The sequence below is a fragment of the Sinohyriopsis cumingii genome, unplaced genomic scaffold (genome assembly GCF_028554795.1).
Source record: "Sinohyriopsis cumingii isolate HCF-2022 unplaced genomic scaffold, ASM2855479v2 utg000837l, whole genome shotgun sequence".
NCBI classification, from domain to species: Eukaryota; Metazoa; Mollusca; class Bivalvia; order Unionida; family Unionidae; genus Sinohyriopsis; species Sinohyriopsis cumingii.
Window position 1 is genome coordinate 1,343,479 of NW_028315936.1, and position 17,816 is coordinate 1,361,294.

Consider the following 17,816-nt stretch of genomic DNA (forward strand, 5'->3'; position numbering starts at 1 on the left):
GTCAATTAATCACCTCGCTACCACGCCGTATGATCCCCAGTGCAATGGTCTGATGGCACATATATATGTTATTATGACTCCATAGTCTTAAAATAAGTAATAGTTAAGAGTAAGAAGCAACAAGCTTTGTAAAATTCAACAAATTGATTTCCCTAGAATACAAAGTGTAAATGTAAAAAAAGGACTCACAATTTTGCAAATTAAATCCAAAATATACCTACAATTATAAGCATAAGTCCTAATGATTAAATTTCTGAATAAACTTTAGTGGAAATTCAAATAAAATCCAACGCTGGAAGTGTTGATGTGTCTGTGATAGCCTGTGTAGTGTTGATGTGCTAACAGTGTTTGTTGGAATACAATAATAGAATCCAAAAACGTATCATTATTTGAAATTTCACTGTAAATTCAAGTCTCCATATCAATTTTTTTTTTATTTCTAAGGGTACTGTTTATTTCGAGTGAATAAATAATTTGAATGAATACATTACAGTCCAGACGACCTACTGGACACAACAATAATACAATGGATTCTGCTAAAATTTTAAAGCACGAATAAATAATTTCTAGAAAAACAAAACAATATAGTTCTCTACTTTACCTCAGGTCATAATTAGCATTTTCTAAAAGAATACATCCAAGAAGCTTCTTAATGCTTCTGAAACCATCGTTATAATTAGGTCTGTTACTAAAATTATAATATAGAATGTGGAATATGTCAGTTAGGATAGCTATATTTACAGCGGAATTCCAATAACCAAGATCCAGACACAAATAAATATGTTTAATTCTATTAATAATGATGCTAATATTAAACCCATATAAAAAGAGAATATTTTAGCTATGTATTAGTTGCTTACAGAATTTTGAAAAATCAATAATGCAAGTCAAGTAGAAAATGAACTTGACTGTAGACAAGGTCAAGTTCAACATACAATGTCAAATATCAATACCAATTACTGAAGAAAAACCTAAAAGAAAACTAACAAACAATGCAAATTAAAACTATTGAACACCTTCCCTCATAAAGAAAAAGAAAGATTTATGCAATAAAGCTTTCTTTTTACTAATAGGTAAATATACGTGTGATTAAAAAATACATAATATGAAAGTTAATGAATGACACAAAGTATTACATGAAACAATATAATATCTCTACACAAGTGAAAGTGCGTCTGCTATTACATTGTCTTTTCCCTTGATGTGCCTGATGTCAACATTCTTACTCAATAAATTTGTCAGGGGTTCAGCAATTGTGAAGAAATTGGAGCAAAATTACCAATCGTATCTAGCCATATCCAAAATTCGCATCAGTTACTTTTTACTTAGAGGCACAGGGAATTCAGAGATAGCCTTGACCTTAGCATCTAGAAATGTAACAGAAGAACTACAAAACTCACTTATGGATAAATTAATTGTCAAATTTGTATTAGTGAGTCTGTCAAAGAATTTCCAAATGATCTCTAAGCGATCTTTGCGGGTGACATTGTAGATGATGACATCATCGATGTACGCATCACAATTATCTAGACCAGATGTAATCAAGTACGTTAAATGTTGAAAAGTACAAGGTGAACCTTTCATCACAAATGGCATTAAATTTATATTGATCAAGTGCATCTGAAGTCATGAATGCCAAAATATCCTTTGCTCTTTCCGTCAGTGGAATTTGCCAGAATCCTTTCAAATGGTCAAAAATTGGTGACATAGTCTGCATTTTCAATTTTGTAAACGCAGTCATCGATTCTTGGCAAATCGATTCTTGGCAATGGAAATAAAACTGTTTTGGTCATACTGTTAGCTTTTCTATAGTCTCTGCACATGTGGAAAGAATTATCTGGTTTCGGTACAAGTATACATAGTGAATTCCAGTCACTTTTACTCAGTGATATGAAATCATTCTCCAACAAATACTGAATTCCTATTTTTTAAACTTTCCTATTTGAGAGGGTTCATCTTGTATGGATGCTATTTCACAGGTGTGGAATTTACATTTTCAACATCATGGTAGATTATATTTGTTTGTGAAGGAACATCTGGAAACAAGTGCTCATATTCAAGTAATAACTGTTTTAGTTCATTGTTTTCTTGTTGCAGCAGGTGTGAAAGTTTTTGTTCCAGATTAATCATGATTTCTGAATTATGAAGATTTGATACCTCAAAGTCACTACAGTCTGATTGCATTCTGTTACTTAAGTCCTCACTGTGTGTGACAGATTCAACTAAACTGATTGCATGATTAACATGGCTACCTCTATTAATATACCGGTACTCCATTCAATATATTTACATTCCAGGAGTACAAATATTGTAATTTCACACGCTTTTCCTTTCGAACTTTGTAAGGACCATAATACCTAATCTGAAGGAAATTTTGGATAAGCAGAGAAACAGAACTCTATCACCAGACTGCAAAGTTCTCTCTATTGTAGTTCTGTTGTACATTAATTTCATTTCTGACTTGAACTGTTGGATGCCTAACTCACACATAACTTGCTGCAATATTACAGACATAAAATTTGACCCTTGATGAGATTGGACAGATTTTAAAAGGCCAAGCTGAATAAAACACTTTATCAAAGCTTTTACTATTGTTTTAGTTTTAATATTCCTCAAAATAATTGCCTCTGAGAATCTTGTGGACGTACACATTATCGTCAACAAGTACCGGTTGCCTGACTTGGTCTTATGAAAGGGACCGGCACAGTCTACCATTGTTCTGCTAAATGGTTATTCGAATGCAGAAGTAGGTTGCAGATGAGCCTTAGGTATCTTCTGATTGAGTTTTCCTATCATCTGACAAGTATGACAAGATCTGCAGTATTTAGAAACATCACTTTTAAATTTTGGCCAATAAAAGGGATTCAAGATCAGGTGATAAGTCTTACAGATCCCTAAATGACCAGCCAAAGGTGTTTTATGATCTAAACTAAGAATTTCCTGTCTATACGACTTTGGAACTACGATTTTATAGTTCACCACCACTCATTACCAGCAGGTACCTCATAGTCATCTCCATTTTCTCGTAAGAGACCCATTTTAAAATATAATAACAAACAGGTACCTTTGTAGCTTCAGTTGCACTAATAGCCCTCTGAAACAAACATAAGATCTCATGATCTTTCTCCTGTTCGACTAGTGATTGTTGTTTGTCACCCTGATTAAAATAAACAGAATGATTAGTTAAAAGATGATTACTGTCATTAATACCTTTTCATTGATCCAAAGGAGGTGCAAAAGTGACTTCATCAAAAGCCTGATAACATCAAAACCTGAATTTGTGTGTAAAGTGGGTGAGTACTTTCCACTTGCCAGCTCTAATTCTTTCAATATAAATTCAATTTACTTTTCTTCCTTTTCTCTCTGCATATCTCTTTCTTCATTTTCTCTATATGTCTGCAGTTGTCACTCTTCTCTTTCTGCCACTGACTTTTGCTCTCTTCCCCCTCTCTCTCTATCTGTATAATTTCTATTTGAAACTAAACCTGTCTTAACTCTTAATTTCCCAACTTTTTTTTATATAATTCCATTTTTCGAAAACATTCTAACCCATCCTGGGTAGGATGCAAAAAGAAGTTTCTACTTTAAATGATATTGTGAAACCGTATAGGCTTACCTACAAATTTTTAAAATGTGAAATATAACCTGGGACTTAGAAAATTCCAAAACAAGATAATTCAAATTTCAAAAACAAAGTTTTCTTAAATATTTTAGACAAGTTCATATCCCAAGGATGAGCCTTCAGTTTTCTATTATGACTCTATGGTCTTAAAAAAACGTAATAAAAAAAATATGAGAAGCAACAAGATTTGTAAAATAATTTATTTTCCTATAATACAAAGTGAAAATGTAAAAAAAAAGAGCTTACGGTATTGCAAATTAAATCCCAAATAATCCTACAATTATAAACACAAGTCTTAATGATTAAAGTTTTAAATAAACTTTAGTTGAAATCCAAGTTAAATTCAATGCTTAAAGTGTTGCTGTGCCTGTGGTGGCACATGTAGTGATGATGTGCCAACAGTATAATGTTGGATCACAATAATACAATCCAAAACTATATCCTCATTTGAAATTTCACTTTAAATTCAAGTTTATTTTTCGCAAAAAATGTTATTTTTGAAAAGCAATTTATAAATCCAGTGAATACATAATTTAAATAAATAAATTCTAGCCAAAATGAATTACTGGATGCTACAGTAATACAATGGATACTGCTAAGATCTTAAAGCACCAATAAAAAATGTATAGAAAAACAAGATTATATAGTCCTCTACTCGACCTCAGGTCACAATTAGCATTTCCTAAAAAACTATCAATGAATGGAAAATAACTTTCTAGAAGCTTCTCAATGTTTACAAAATAAAATCTTAGTTATAATTAGAAAATCTGTTACTAAAATTATAATATAAAATGTTTAACATGTCAGTTAGGCCATCTATATTTATAGGGGAATTCTAATAAACTAGACACTGACCCAAATAACTGTTTACTTCTATTAATAATGATTCTAATATTAAACTCATACACAGAGAATATTTTAGCCATGTATTAGTTGCTTACAGAATTTAACTAAATCAATGAGTCAGGTCATGTAGAAAATGAACTTGAATTTTGGACAAGGTCAAGTCCAACAGATAATGTTACATTATCAAAAGCATATAATGAAATAAAAAAATTAAAAACTAGCAAACAAACAATGCAAATTAAATATACATAAAAATATAAATATACAAAAAGCTCTGACTATAACTTCTAACAATGTTCCAACAGTTTGTGTAAAAATCAACCATTAGTTAAGCTCATGATGGTTGTGGGAACCTATAGTTATATTTGACCATTCTAGGCCCATATTTAGCTGAACATTAAAAGAATGATGCAAGCATCACTAAATACATTGTAAGAACAAATGCTGAAGACATTACATGTTGGCTAATAGGAGGGTGATGTTTTTGTACCAGACTGGGGTTTTGTGACTATGTGGATTTTCTATAGGAACAGGGGTTTAAAGTTGAAATACCAGTTTTTCTTCAAAAAGGGCAGAGGCAGAAGATGCCAACAATTCTGAACTGGTGACAAAAGTATGATGGGTAGTAGAGAGTGTTAATACATGAATGAAATAGTGGAATTTTTGACAAAGTAGTGCTGAATACACTTGTTCCTCATATTGGGGACTTTCTCCAAATCATTTGAGCATTCACAAATAAATTTCAAACACCAATGGCCAAGATGGATCTGTCAACTGCTGCAATAGCAAGAAGGATGGTTGAAAAAAGCAAAATAACTGAATAGGGTTCAAATCCTTGTTGAAGAGATCAACTTCTGAATAAGTGCAAAGTCTACTTCAAAATGGATGCAGCCACTGGTGAACTGAATGAATTTCCCAGGCTATGAATTGATAACCTATGTGACATTAACTAAGGGCAATATCAAGTCAAACAAGCTCCAAACTATACAAATGAACATCTAACAGATGAGGGGCACTATGGTTGTGGCATGCATGGATTTTCCAGTCTCGCCATTCCAAAAATAAAATCCATTCATTGTGGATCTACTACAAACTGAATGATTCCCCTGGACTCCATCAAAGGATGGTACTGTAACTGCAAGTTTGGTGCTCAGGCTTTTATGTCTTGTGCCCATGCATCTAGAGTACTATGGTTTCGGGGCTGCAAACAATGGGTAAATGACGAGTTCACAAACAAAATATCACTAACTTGTCATCTTAAGGGTGCATCATCTATTTCAGAATGTAAATATGACAATGGGGGGAATCAACTGAGGAGTGATTTCTATGCAGCAACTACCTTCATCAGTAGGCATCCGGTTCCTTTTATGTATATACGACAAATGATATTTCTGTATTATTTGAATTGTTATCCATATGACGATGTTTCTATTATTATGGCAGGTCATTTGTATGATAATAAGAAAGAGAGAATGATAATATGTACCACATTCAAATGAATACAGAAATGTATATTTTTAAGACATACTCTTTGATTTATTTTGATTTTTTATGTCTATGTTTGACTTGCTAATTTTTTCAATACTTTTTATTATTTTCTGTCATTGATGACTGTGCAGTCATGGCAAATTCTGTCTGATAGTTAGAAAATGGCAAAGAATGTAGCTGACTACATAAAAGTTTCTTGTGATGTGTTGCCAATACAGTAAGCATTGGAAAGAGTGTTAGTGTTACTGCATAGCTTTTAGCCAACTCCACTTGCATCTCTAGGAGGGGTCAAATATTAAAATACACAAAAATGACAATTACAGTAACAGTACTTAAATTATATGTGCACACAATTTGTCTTCAAAACCTCTGTCAAATTATAATGGTCAATGTAATAATGTGTCTAGCTTTACTTTAATGGTATACATGAACATATATTCATAACGCTATTTTGTTTGTTCAAATGTTTCTATACATTTTTTAATATCTTCATTGTCCCCATCAAGGGCCCCAATTTTAAGTCCATACAGAGAATTAAATATACTGAGTATATGATGAGAGAGAGAGAGAGAGAGGAGAATAGTCATACATAGTTACTTTAAAAATTTCATTTGTTCAAATGTTTCTGAATTTCTTTAAACAATGAATAGGTACAAAAATACTTACCTTGACCCATTTTTCATTCTTCCAAACAGGCATTCCTTGGAACTTGCATTCATCTGAGGAATGTCCTATAAATCCCCAAACTCTGTACAGTGTAAATCACCATCATTGCTAAGTGCTGGTAAATGGCATTAGAAAATCAATAATAAATTGACTGCTGCCATTTGCTCATTATAGGTACAAGTTCTTCATAATTAATTTTATTATATATTCTCCACATTTGTTTCTCAGTACTGAACTTTCCACTGTGTGACAATCAATACAAATTACATGTTAATTTAAAATACCTTAGTAGTATATGGGGTCACCCTAGCGTCAAGTGGACTTACCATGCAAAAACAGTCGATTCACTCTGGCGTCAATGGGAATTTAACATGGGAAATTTTAACATGGATGGAACTGTAAAGCGTCAAGGGGAATTGAACATGGAAATTGAACAGGACCGGTACTTTAACGTCAATGGGACTTTAACGTTAAAATATGGGGTTTGCACTTTGTCGTAAATGGAAATTGAACATGGGAACGTCACCTGGATGTCAATGGGAATTGAACTTTGGGTGACGTCATGAGGTTTATAGGGTCAAAACATTTTATAGGGATTTTAATGTATTTGTAAGGACAAAGGGTAGATAGGGACAAACATAAAATACACATTTAAACACACAGAAAAGACGACAGAAATGTTCTAAAACAAACCTCACAGAGAGAATAATGGCTCAAAAAAGAAAAGTCTATTGTATGGGTTCAAAACATTTATTCAAGTATATACATGGGCTCTCTGGCCTGTGCTTTGGTCTAAGCACTATCCATTTAATACATAAACATTTCTACATCAAACAAACCTATTTACTAGTTATTTAGTTCTTGGCTCTAGTAAACCTGTTTACATTTAATGTTCATTTATAAGAAAAAGCTAACACAAAACAAGTAACATGCAATCAAATAGGACAAAGTTCATGTTTCTCTCTCTCTCTATTCGTCTCACACGTTGTTAAAAATCTGGTCAGCTAGCACTTGTGTCCCAGCGTAGATATTTCCCATCACTTAATCCGTTTCATTCATAAATCGGCTGTTATATCCATCGTGCAAGGTACACTTATCAGTAAGCAGATCAAGTGCAGTCATCGTCTTCTTCCCATGGAGGTACAATGTATACCATACGAATGGTTACTTTTCCTTCGTTGATGTCAAATTTTCCTCTCATCGACTGCACGTCTTCAATAGCCCTAAAAAGTTTGGACGAAGTTATTTCTGCAGGTGTGCTAAATCCGAGACATACAGGTGAGTTCAAACTGTCGCGATACATAGATAGGCTCAAACGACCTCGATCTTTGACTTGGCAATGACATTTAAGTTCCTCTAACAGTGAGTCAAGTAGGTCCGTAATGAAACCTGCTACTTCCTCGGCTGAAATGTCAGACGCGAAGTTTCTAAATTTCACCGTGTAGGTGTAAGTTGTCGTTCTAAATTTTCTTGAGGTCACTGTCTGAGTCATTTGGATGCTAAAATACTCCTGTAGGTCTACTGAATCCTTTTCCTTCTTGGACGCACTTTGCTGTGACGGTATGGTAGTGAAAGAGGTCAGTGATGTTTGTTCCTTCTCTTTTTTCATCTGCGTAGAGTGATTCATCTTTCTCGTTGCTTGTCCTCGCAATGAAGTGTCGTTCTTGGAAGTCGTCCCTTTTTATACTGGGTGATATCAGTATGTCCATAAGGTAAAGTTTTGTGGTCTGGAAGTTTCACTAGCTGCACGTAGTTTGTCATGGCGTTAGTACATAAATAACTAAGATGTGTTACTGCATTGGTGATGTGATAGTGAGGCAAAGAATCACACCCGAGTTTCTCGTTGGACTTGAGTCTTACGCTCTATACTTGCTGTTTGAAGGGATTCATTTTTTCTCAATTGGCCTTAGTAGTGACAATGAACTGTTGGTCTTGGACGTTGTCCTTTTTTATATGCTGACCAATATTGATGTGACCGTACGGCAAAGTAAAGTGGTTGGGAAGTCGCACTCGCTTCTGGTACACGATTTGATAGACTTTTTCCAAGGGTCGACTGACGATGTGGTGAGTGGGTAAACGTACAATCTTGTTCGGCTGGTAGGTGGTCACTTTAAAGTTTGCATCCTCTCCAGACTGCAATGCTTCTTTCAATACGCCAAAGTTGACCACACGACTGGTACGATAATTCAGAGTCACTCCTTTCACTTTACACTCTGTGTGCACTTCTCCTTGTGGGTCCCGGTATTCGTAGCCGTAATTTTTAGGACCGCCACTCCCGAAACTTAGAATCTTGTCGTCAGGATGTTCGTCTGTCCAGGCTCCTAAACGGTCTCCTTCGATGTTAGGGTGTTGCTGACCCGGTCGATCGATGTAGATGCAACTGTCCGTGTCAAAGTACAGGACGCGATCCCCTAACAGTTCTAAAGCTTCGTACAATTTTAAGCGAGCATGAGCTGTCACGTAAGCCGCAATGATGACATTTCCAAAAGGGTCGTCTTGTACAAAGTCCAGATCTTCTTCGTAATTGACCAAGATTAAATTCTCTCGAACGACGTCCACGTGTTTCATGTATTCGGTTTTGTCGTGAATCATCTGGAAGTAGCGGGAAGGTTCTGTCAAATATTCCGTCTTGGGTAAACACGGTCGTTGTGCCATTTTACCCCACAAGCAATTTAACATCACTTTGGCAAACGATCGCCTGCCTTCGTTTTTCTCGATGTGGTCTAAAGTGATGCCTTCTTGTTCCCGGTATTTCTCTTTGAATTTTATTTGGTCTTCGGGAGTGTGACACCAGGAAGGATAGCCGCTGGCTTCTTGCTTCAGTTTCAAAAAGGCATCCACGTAGTCTGCGAAAATGTCTTTCTGAGTAGGGTCACCCTTGTGGTATTGTTGTATCTTGGGAAAGTGGCAAATTTCGTACACTTCTAACAGTTGGTATCCCATGTCCATAGCTTTGAACAATTCTACGCTGACCCAGGTTCCCGTCAAGGCCCGTTCTTCCTGGGTGTGCTGACAAGGCTGATCTTGGTTGCCCGTTTCGGCACAAGTACGGCACAAGGGAAACATCAGTTTGCCTTGACAATGGTGAGGTAAGACGGGATGGTATAGGTTCGTGGGAGGCAAAACTTTGCACTTGATCAAGCCTTCGTATTGTCGAATGTTGACCAGGTCGATGTGTTCCGTCAGCAATCGCGGGTGCCCTGTAGGAAAGTGACAATATTTGCACACGTAGGGATACAGCGAACACACATCCAAGTATTTGATTTCTTCTCCTTTCTCTTCGTCGGCTTGGTACAGCAAACAGGTGGCATTGGTCCTTCCTCCGTACAAACTATCCCTCGGGTTCAGCGGGTCCATCAGCTTGTAACTTTCCACGACACGTTTAAACTCGGGATCGATTTTCAAACGGTGATCGTATTCGTGTTCCCACATTTCCACCACTTGGTATCCTTGCTGTTCTAACTTCAAGCGTCGCTGACAAGTGTCCTGGTACAGGTCTTCCATGGTCCGTTGTAAAAACTGATTTTTAGTGTCACGGTCAGGGTAGCAGACGGGACATCCGTGAAATAAGCAACCGTTAAACTCATACACGATCTTGGTTTTTTTTAAGTCCCAGCCTTCGACCGAATACGTTCCGATGGTCCTTTCGCCTCCTCCGTTGCGGGCATGCTGAATCCATTTGCCTTCCTTGTCGCACAAGTAATGTAACCAACGTAGGGCTTTGACCGAGTATTGACGCTTGACATAGTTGGTCGTTTGAGGACTGATGACAGCCACGGTCTTTTGAGGCATGAATCGTTGGCGGTACACTAAGGAACACGCTTTGGCAATGGTGCAAGCTTCTTTCTAAAGGATCGACCCCTCCGTGTTCCATGAACAGTTCTCGAAATTTTCCACAGCAACGTCGTAAAATGTCCACGTCGGAACGACAATACTTTAACATTTCTTCCTGAAAGTCGAAGGGGTCAGAGGCATGAGCCTGGTACCAAGCGTAGAAATCTTCTCGTTGTTCGGTACGCATGTTGTCGGGGTCGTAATAGTGAGCCTCAGGCAAATGGGGTAGAACGGCATGTTGATTGGCTTCCGTATTGAAAAAGTGTGGAAAGTACCCTTTAGCCATTTCTGTCATTCCAAACGTTTTAGGCATTCGACTCAAAGGCATGGCCAAGTAACTCGTCGAATCTTTAAACTGCACTTGTCCCACTTGCATGAAAATGATTTTGGCTCCGTTCAAAGTGACTTTAGGACGTTCGGTGCCATGTTCCGTATAGTACCTCAAAAGAAACTGTCCATCGTATCCGGAGAAATTGTGAGCCATCACTGTGGCATGGCGATGACAATCTCGGTAACGTGCGATGTCCTCTTTGCTCCATGTCTTGTCGATGGGGTCTAAGACTCATTTGGCAAAATCGTCTAGCGTCTTTGGTCCTCGAAAGATTTTTTCACGCCCTCCAGGAATTTTGCTGCAGTGAGGGCAATAACTGAAGATAGGTTCTTGAATACACTTCTCGCACGCTCGATGAGCCACGCAGAAATTAGGAATGTGAATGCCAGTCTCTTGCATGCATTCGAAATCGAAAAAGATGAAATTGCCTTTCTTCTTGTGACCGTCCTCTTTCTCTGGTGGGGGTTGGTATTTTTGCACGTAACATTGGTGTTCCAAGTCCACGATGTGGTGACAAATGTGACATTTTTTCTTTCCTGAACATACGTGTGCCTTGACACTATTGGTACGTATGCCTTGTCCACACGCGGGGCACAATCTCAGCAGTTGACAAGCGCATTTCTTCTGTGAACCTTGCGTCTTCAAATGTTGTTGGTAACAGGTAGGTCTGACAAACGTGCGCAGACAAGTTGAACAAGGCACTGGTTCTTCGCTCAGACAGGGTTGAGAGGCCAAACATCCTGAGCATTTCCATCCACAATGTTTGTGTTGCTCTCGATTATTATAACCATAGTCACATTTCTCACAATAATAAACATATCCCAGGAATCCAGTGATACTGGTAATGGTATCGAAATGTTCATCGTGATGATAAAGGTGAATGTATTTTCCGTCCTTAAAATGTTGGCCTCGAAACAACAGAGGCCCGCGCATTTCTTGAGGGTGCACTTTCAAAGTGTAGCGTGGAGCTAGGGCATCTTGCAATTTTTGCATCTCAGGAATGCCACAGGGTGTGTCTTTGGACAGTCCGGCTTGTTGTAACAGGAGTTCTGCTTCATTTCGTTGTTTGGCTCGGTCGGATTGTTGAATAGTTTTCCAGGTTCTTTTCCATTCTACCGTGTCGTTCTTGTTGACATAGGTTCGTCCCACCACGATGGCACGGGCTAAACACATCTGGTCATGAGGGTTGTTAATTCGGACGAGACTTGTTTTGGTGTTGCGAATGTCGTCCACCAATAAGACCTTTTTGCGTCCTGTCCCTTGAGGAAGAGAGACGTGAGCCATTTTCAGTGTGGCTTTACCATCGGTGATGTCAAACTTGTCATTGGATTGTTGCACCTGTTGTATCTTGTCCATGACTTTGGAAGGGGTCAGTTCTGCGGGTCTGCTAAACTCGATCCAAACAGGGGATTTCAAGCTGTCGTGTTGTATGGATAGTGTCAAGCGATCGTCTTCTTTGGGTTGACATTGTCGCTTGAGTGTGGTGAGCAAAGAATCCCACATCTCGGTGATGAACCTTTCTGCTTTCTCCAACGGTACGTCGGACTTGAAATCTTTAAACTTCACCGTGTAGGTGTAAGCCGTGGTTCTAAATTTTCTAGAGGAGCGCTTTTCCGTCTCTCGAATGTGATAGTACTTTTCAGGGTTGACTGGTGAACTTTGGTTTGGAGTAGACTCTCTCTGTCTGGTCGCAGACGTGGAAGGTGTTGGTTCAGGTTCGCTCATGTCTTCTATTTGAGCGAACACTTCTTTTCGTGTGTGAGGCGATACATCACTTCGCTGCCTCTTACGTTCTTCTTCTCTCTCACTGAAATCGTGCGATCGTTTCATCTCGATTGCTGATTCAGAAATGATTTAACCAAGTTCATTCTTTCCATATATACCCCCTCTACCTCTCGTTGTGACAATGACTTGGTATATTTCACAAGGCAAGTGAAAGCCAAGCATATAGGAACCCAACGACAGCGTTGCGTCTTAAACACCTCATGCATCTTGACGACCCTTCGATTCAAACCCTACCACGAAAGAAAATAGTTGCAAGAAAAATAAAACAGACAGTTGGTGTCTTCAAGAGAGCTAGAGACGGCACTGTGTCGCTGGGACACGTACGTACGTACTCCAGAAAACTACGCTACTCGACAACGTGAGTGTGCTTGTCAAAATGTTTGAATAAGATTAAAAATGTTTGTCAGTTTCAAAACGCGAACCAGTACTGTGTCCGTTTAATATTTGATGTGGCAAGAAGAAATGGTACAATACGCAACAAAGGGTTTGTACGTTTACACTCCAATCTGTCTGTACTGCAATGGTAACAGCGCTCTTGCGTTGGCATTATTTTGCCACACTACCTTTTAAATAAAACAATGCATCACTCATCATAAACGATTTCATTGGCTATACTTATTTTCTTACCGCTTTCGCTTCGAATTGACTTCAGTACCTTTTCGCACAGCGACAAGATCGGACGTGTTTTTTTATTCTGCGTCTGGTCGCTACACTACTTGCCCTGAATTTACAACCAAACAATGTGTTACACATTGTAATTGACTTCATTGGCTAACCGATATTTTACACTTCTGTCTCTGTTGATGTGAGTGTGCTTGTCAAAATGTTTGAGTAAGATTAAAAATGTTTGTTAGTTTCAAAACGCGAACCAGTACTGTGGCCGTTTAATATTTGATGTGGCAAGAAGAAATGGTACAATACGCAACAAAGGGTTTGTATGTTTACACTCCAATCTGTCTGTACTGCAATGGTAACAGCGCTCTTGCGTTGGCATTATTTTGCCACACTACCTTAAAAAAAACCCCAATGCATCACTCATCATAAACGATTTCATTGGCTAAACTTATTTTCTTACCGCTTTCGCTTCGAATTGACTTCAGTACCTTTTTGCACAGCGACAAGATCGGACGTGTTTTTTTTTATCCTGCGGCTGGTCGCTACACTACTGTCAACAAGCCCTGAATTTACAACCAAACAATGTGTTACACATTGTAAGTGACTTCATTGGCTAACCGATATGTTACAATTCTGTCTCTATTGATGTGAGTGTGCTTGTCGAAATGTTTGAGTAAGATTAAAAATGTTTGTCAGTTTCAAAACGCGAACCAGTACTGTGACCGTTTAATATTTGACGTGGCAAGAAGAAATGGTACAATACGCAACAAAGGGTTTGTACGTTTACACTCCAATCTGTCTGCACTGCAATGGTAATAGCACACTTGCGTTGGTATTATTTTGCCACACTACCTTTAATAAAACCCCAATGCATCACTCATCATAAACGATTTCATTGGCTATACTTATTTTCTTACCGCTTTCGCTTCGAATTGACTTCAGTACCTTTTCGCACAGCGACAAGATCGGACGTGTTTTTTTATTCTGCGGCTGGTCGCTACTCTACTTGCCCTGAATTTACAATCAAACAATGTGTTACACATTGTAAGTGACTTCATTGGTCAGTCGATATTTTCCACCGCCTTAGCTTCAAATTGGTTTCACTTGTTATTCGCACCGTGAGATGATCAGACACGTTTTTCTGTACCTGACCATTAGTCACTTCACAAACAATAAAACTAAAACACAAATGATCACGCCATGAGCGGCTCATGGAAATTATATTAGTCATGTTACGAAATATAGCACGACTTGTTTGGATGTACTTTTCTGTGGTCACTCTTTAATTACATGCGTCTTCAGTTCACTCTTGTGATATTTTTTGTAAAGGGTGTATTTTTTCTATGGATGTGATTGTGTTATGTTCTATATGTTCTTTTATGTTTTCAGTGATTTTACTTTATATCTATATTTTAATTTAGATGTATAGACTATGTAGTCTGAAATAAAGAATTCTTATCTTATCTTATGTAAATGGAATTAGTGTTTCTTTGAAACTTTCATAAGGAAAATGTGCCATAAAAACAAACGTACGTGTCGTCATATTTTTAAAGTAGGAATACATGATCTCGATCTCTCTCTCTCGCTCTCTCTCTCTCTCATTGTAGTTTTGATTTATACCCTAATGGAATATGTTCCCGTTTGAAGATACCTCTCCAAAATTGTGATCAGTAGTCACCATAATTACGTGAACTGTTCGTCATGTCATTTTTTTCAAAAGTTTACACTCTAAAAAATTGTAGAACGATTTTTTTTCTTCCATCAGTAAATCTTTGTATGAAATAAAAGCTTGAGTTTGCACAATTCTGGTATCTTAACTTTATCCGGTTTTGGAATTGCAATATGTCACGCAATTTTTTTCTTTTAACATTAGATTTACAGTTTTTCAGAAAAAAGACAATCACACGGCTTTTTTAAGAATGAAACAAATGACATTGCACTGTATAACCCTGCCTATGGTTAACTCTGAATTCTAAAGTCAAAACATGGGTTCAGGAAAAAATGTAACAATGTTCGTCCTATCCTCAGTGTAAACTGAGAGAATGTAACAATGTTCGTCCTATCCTCAGTGTAAACTGAGAGAATATAGGACGAACATTGTTACATTTTTTCCTGAACCCATGTTTTGACTTTAGAATTCAGAGTTAACATTTTGACAAGCACACTTACGTTGTCGAGTAGCGTAGTTTTCTGGAGTACGTACGTACGTGTCCCAGCGACACAGTGCCGTCTCTAGCTCTCTTGAAGACACCAACTGTCTGTTTTATTTTTCTTGCAACTATTTTCTTTCGTGGTAGGGTTTGAATCGAAGGGTCGTCAAGATGCATGAGGTGTTTAAGACGCAACGCTGTCGTTGGGTTCCTATATGCTTGGCTTTCACTTGCCTTGTGAAATATACCAAGTCATTGTCACAACGAGAGGTAGAGAGGGTATATATGGAAAGAATGAACTTGGTTAAATCATTTCTGAATCAGCAATCGAGATGAAACGATCGCACGATTTCAGTGAGAGAGAAGAAGAACGTAAGTGACAGCGAAGTGACGTATCGCCTCACACACGAAAAGAAGTGTTCGCTCAAATAGAAGACATGAGCGAACCTGAACCAACACCTTCCACGTCTGCGACCAGACAGAGAGAGTCTACTCCAAACCAAAGTTCACCAGTCAACCCTGAAAAGTACTATCACATTCGAGAGACGGAAAAGCGCTCCTCTAGAAAATTTAGAACCACGGCTTACACCTACACGGTGAAGTTTAAAGATTTCAAGTCCGACGTACCGTTGGAGAAAGCAGAAAGGTTCATCACCGAGATGTGGGATTCTTTGCTCACCACACTCAAGCGACAATGTCAACCCAAAGAAGACGATCGCTTGACACTATCCATACAACACGACAGCTTGAAATCCCCTGTTTGGATCGAGTTTAGCAGACCCGCAGAACTGACCCCTTCCAAAGTCATGGACAAGATACAACAGGTGCAACAATCCAATGACAAGTTTGACATCACCGATGGTAAAGCCACACTGAAAATGGCTCACGTCTCTCTTCCTCAAGGGACAGGACGCAAAAAGGTCTTATTGGTGGACGACATTCGCAACACCAAAACAAGTCTCGTCCGAATTAACAACCCTCATGACCAGATGTGTTTAGCCCGTGCCATCGTGGTGGGACGAACCTATGCCAACAAGAACGACACGGTAGAATGGAAAAAAACCTGGAAAACTATTCAACAATCCGACCGAGCCAAACAACGAAATGAAGCAGAACTCCTGTTACAACAAGCCGGACTGTCCAAAGACACACCCTGTGGCATTCCTGAGATGCAAAAATTGCAAGATGCCCTAGCTCCACGCTACACCTTGAAAGTGCACCCTCAAGAAATGCGCGGGCCTCTGTTGTTTCGAGGCCAACATTTTAAGGACGGAAAATACATTCACCTTTATCATCACGATGAACATTTCGATACCATTACCAGTATCACTGGATTCCTGGGATATGTTTATTATTGTGAGAAATGTGACTATGGTTATAATAATCGAGAGCAACACAAACATTGTGGATGGAAATGCTCAGGATGTTTGGCCTCTCAACCCTGTCTGAGCGAAGAACCAGTGCCTTGTTCAACTTGTCTGCGCACGTTTGTCAGCCCTACCTGTTACCAACAACATTTGAAGACGCAAGGTTCACAGAAGAAATGCGCTTGTCAACTGCTGAGATTGTGCCCCGCGTGTGGACAAGGCATACGTACCAATAGTGTCAAGGCACACGTATGTTCAGGAAAGAAAAAATGTCACATTTGTCACCACATCGTGGACTTGGAACACCAATGTTACGTGCAAAAATACCAACCCCCACCAGAGAAAGAGGACGGTCACAAGAAGAAAGGCAATTTCATCTTTTTCGATTTCGAATGCATGCAAGAGACTGGCATTTACATTCCTAATTTCTGCGTGGCTCATCGAGCGTGCGAGAAGTGTATTCAAGAACCTATCTTCAGTTATTGCCCTCACTGCAGCAAAATTCCTGGAGGGCGTGAAAAAATCTTTCGAGGACCAAAGACGCTAGACGATTTTGCCAAATGGGTCTTAGACCCCATCGACAAGACATGGAGCAAAGAGGACATCGCACGTTACCGAGATTGTCATCGCCATGCCACAGTGATGGCTCACAATTTCTCCGGATACGATGGACAGTTTCTTTTGAGGTACTATACGGAACATGGCACCGAACGTCCTAAAGTCACTTTGAACGGAGCCAAAATCATTTTCATGCAAGTGGGACAAGTGCAGTTTAAAGATTCGACGAGTTACTTGGCCATGCCTTTGAGTCGAATGCCTAAAACGTTTGGAATGACAGAAATGGCTAAAGGGTACTTTCCACACTTTTTCAATACGGAAGCCAATCAACATGCCGTTCTACCCCATTTGCCTGAGGCTCACTATTACGACCCCGACAACATGCGTACCGAACAACAAGAAGATTTCTACGCTTGGTACCAGGCTCATGCCTCTGACCCCTTCGACTTTCAGGAAGAAATGTTAAAGTATTGTCGTTCCGACGTGGACATTTTACGACGTTGCTGTGGAAAATTTCGAGAACTGTTCATGGAACACGGAGGGGTCGATCCTTT

At 38.7% G+C, this 17,816-nt stretch overlaps 1 pseudogene; it reads left to right on the forward strand.

Moving 5' to 3' along the window:
* Nucleotides 1–17,816, forward strand: part of LOC149773184 (uncharacterized) — a 51,779-nt pseudogene that overhangs the window by 3,267 nt on the left and 30,696 nt on the right.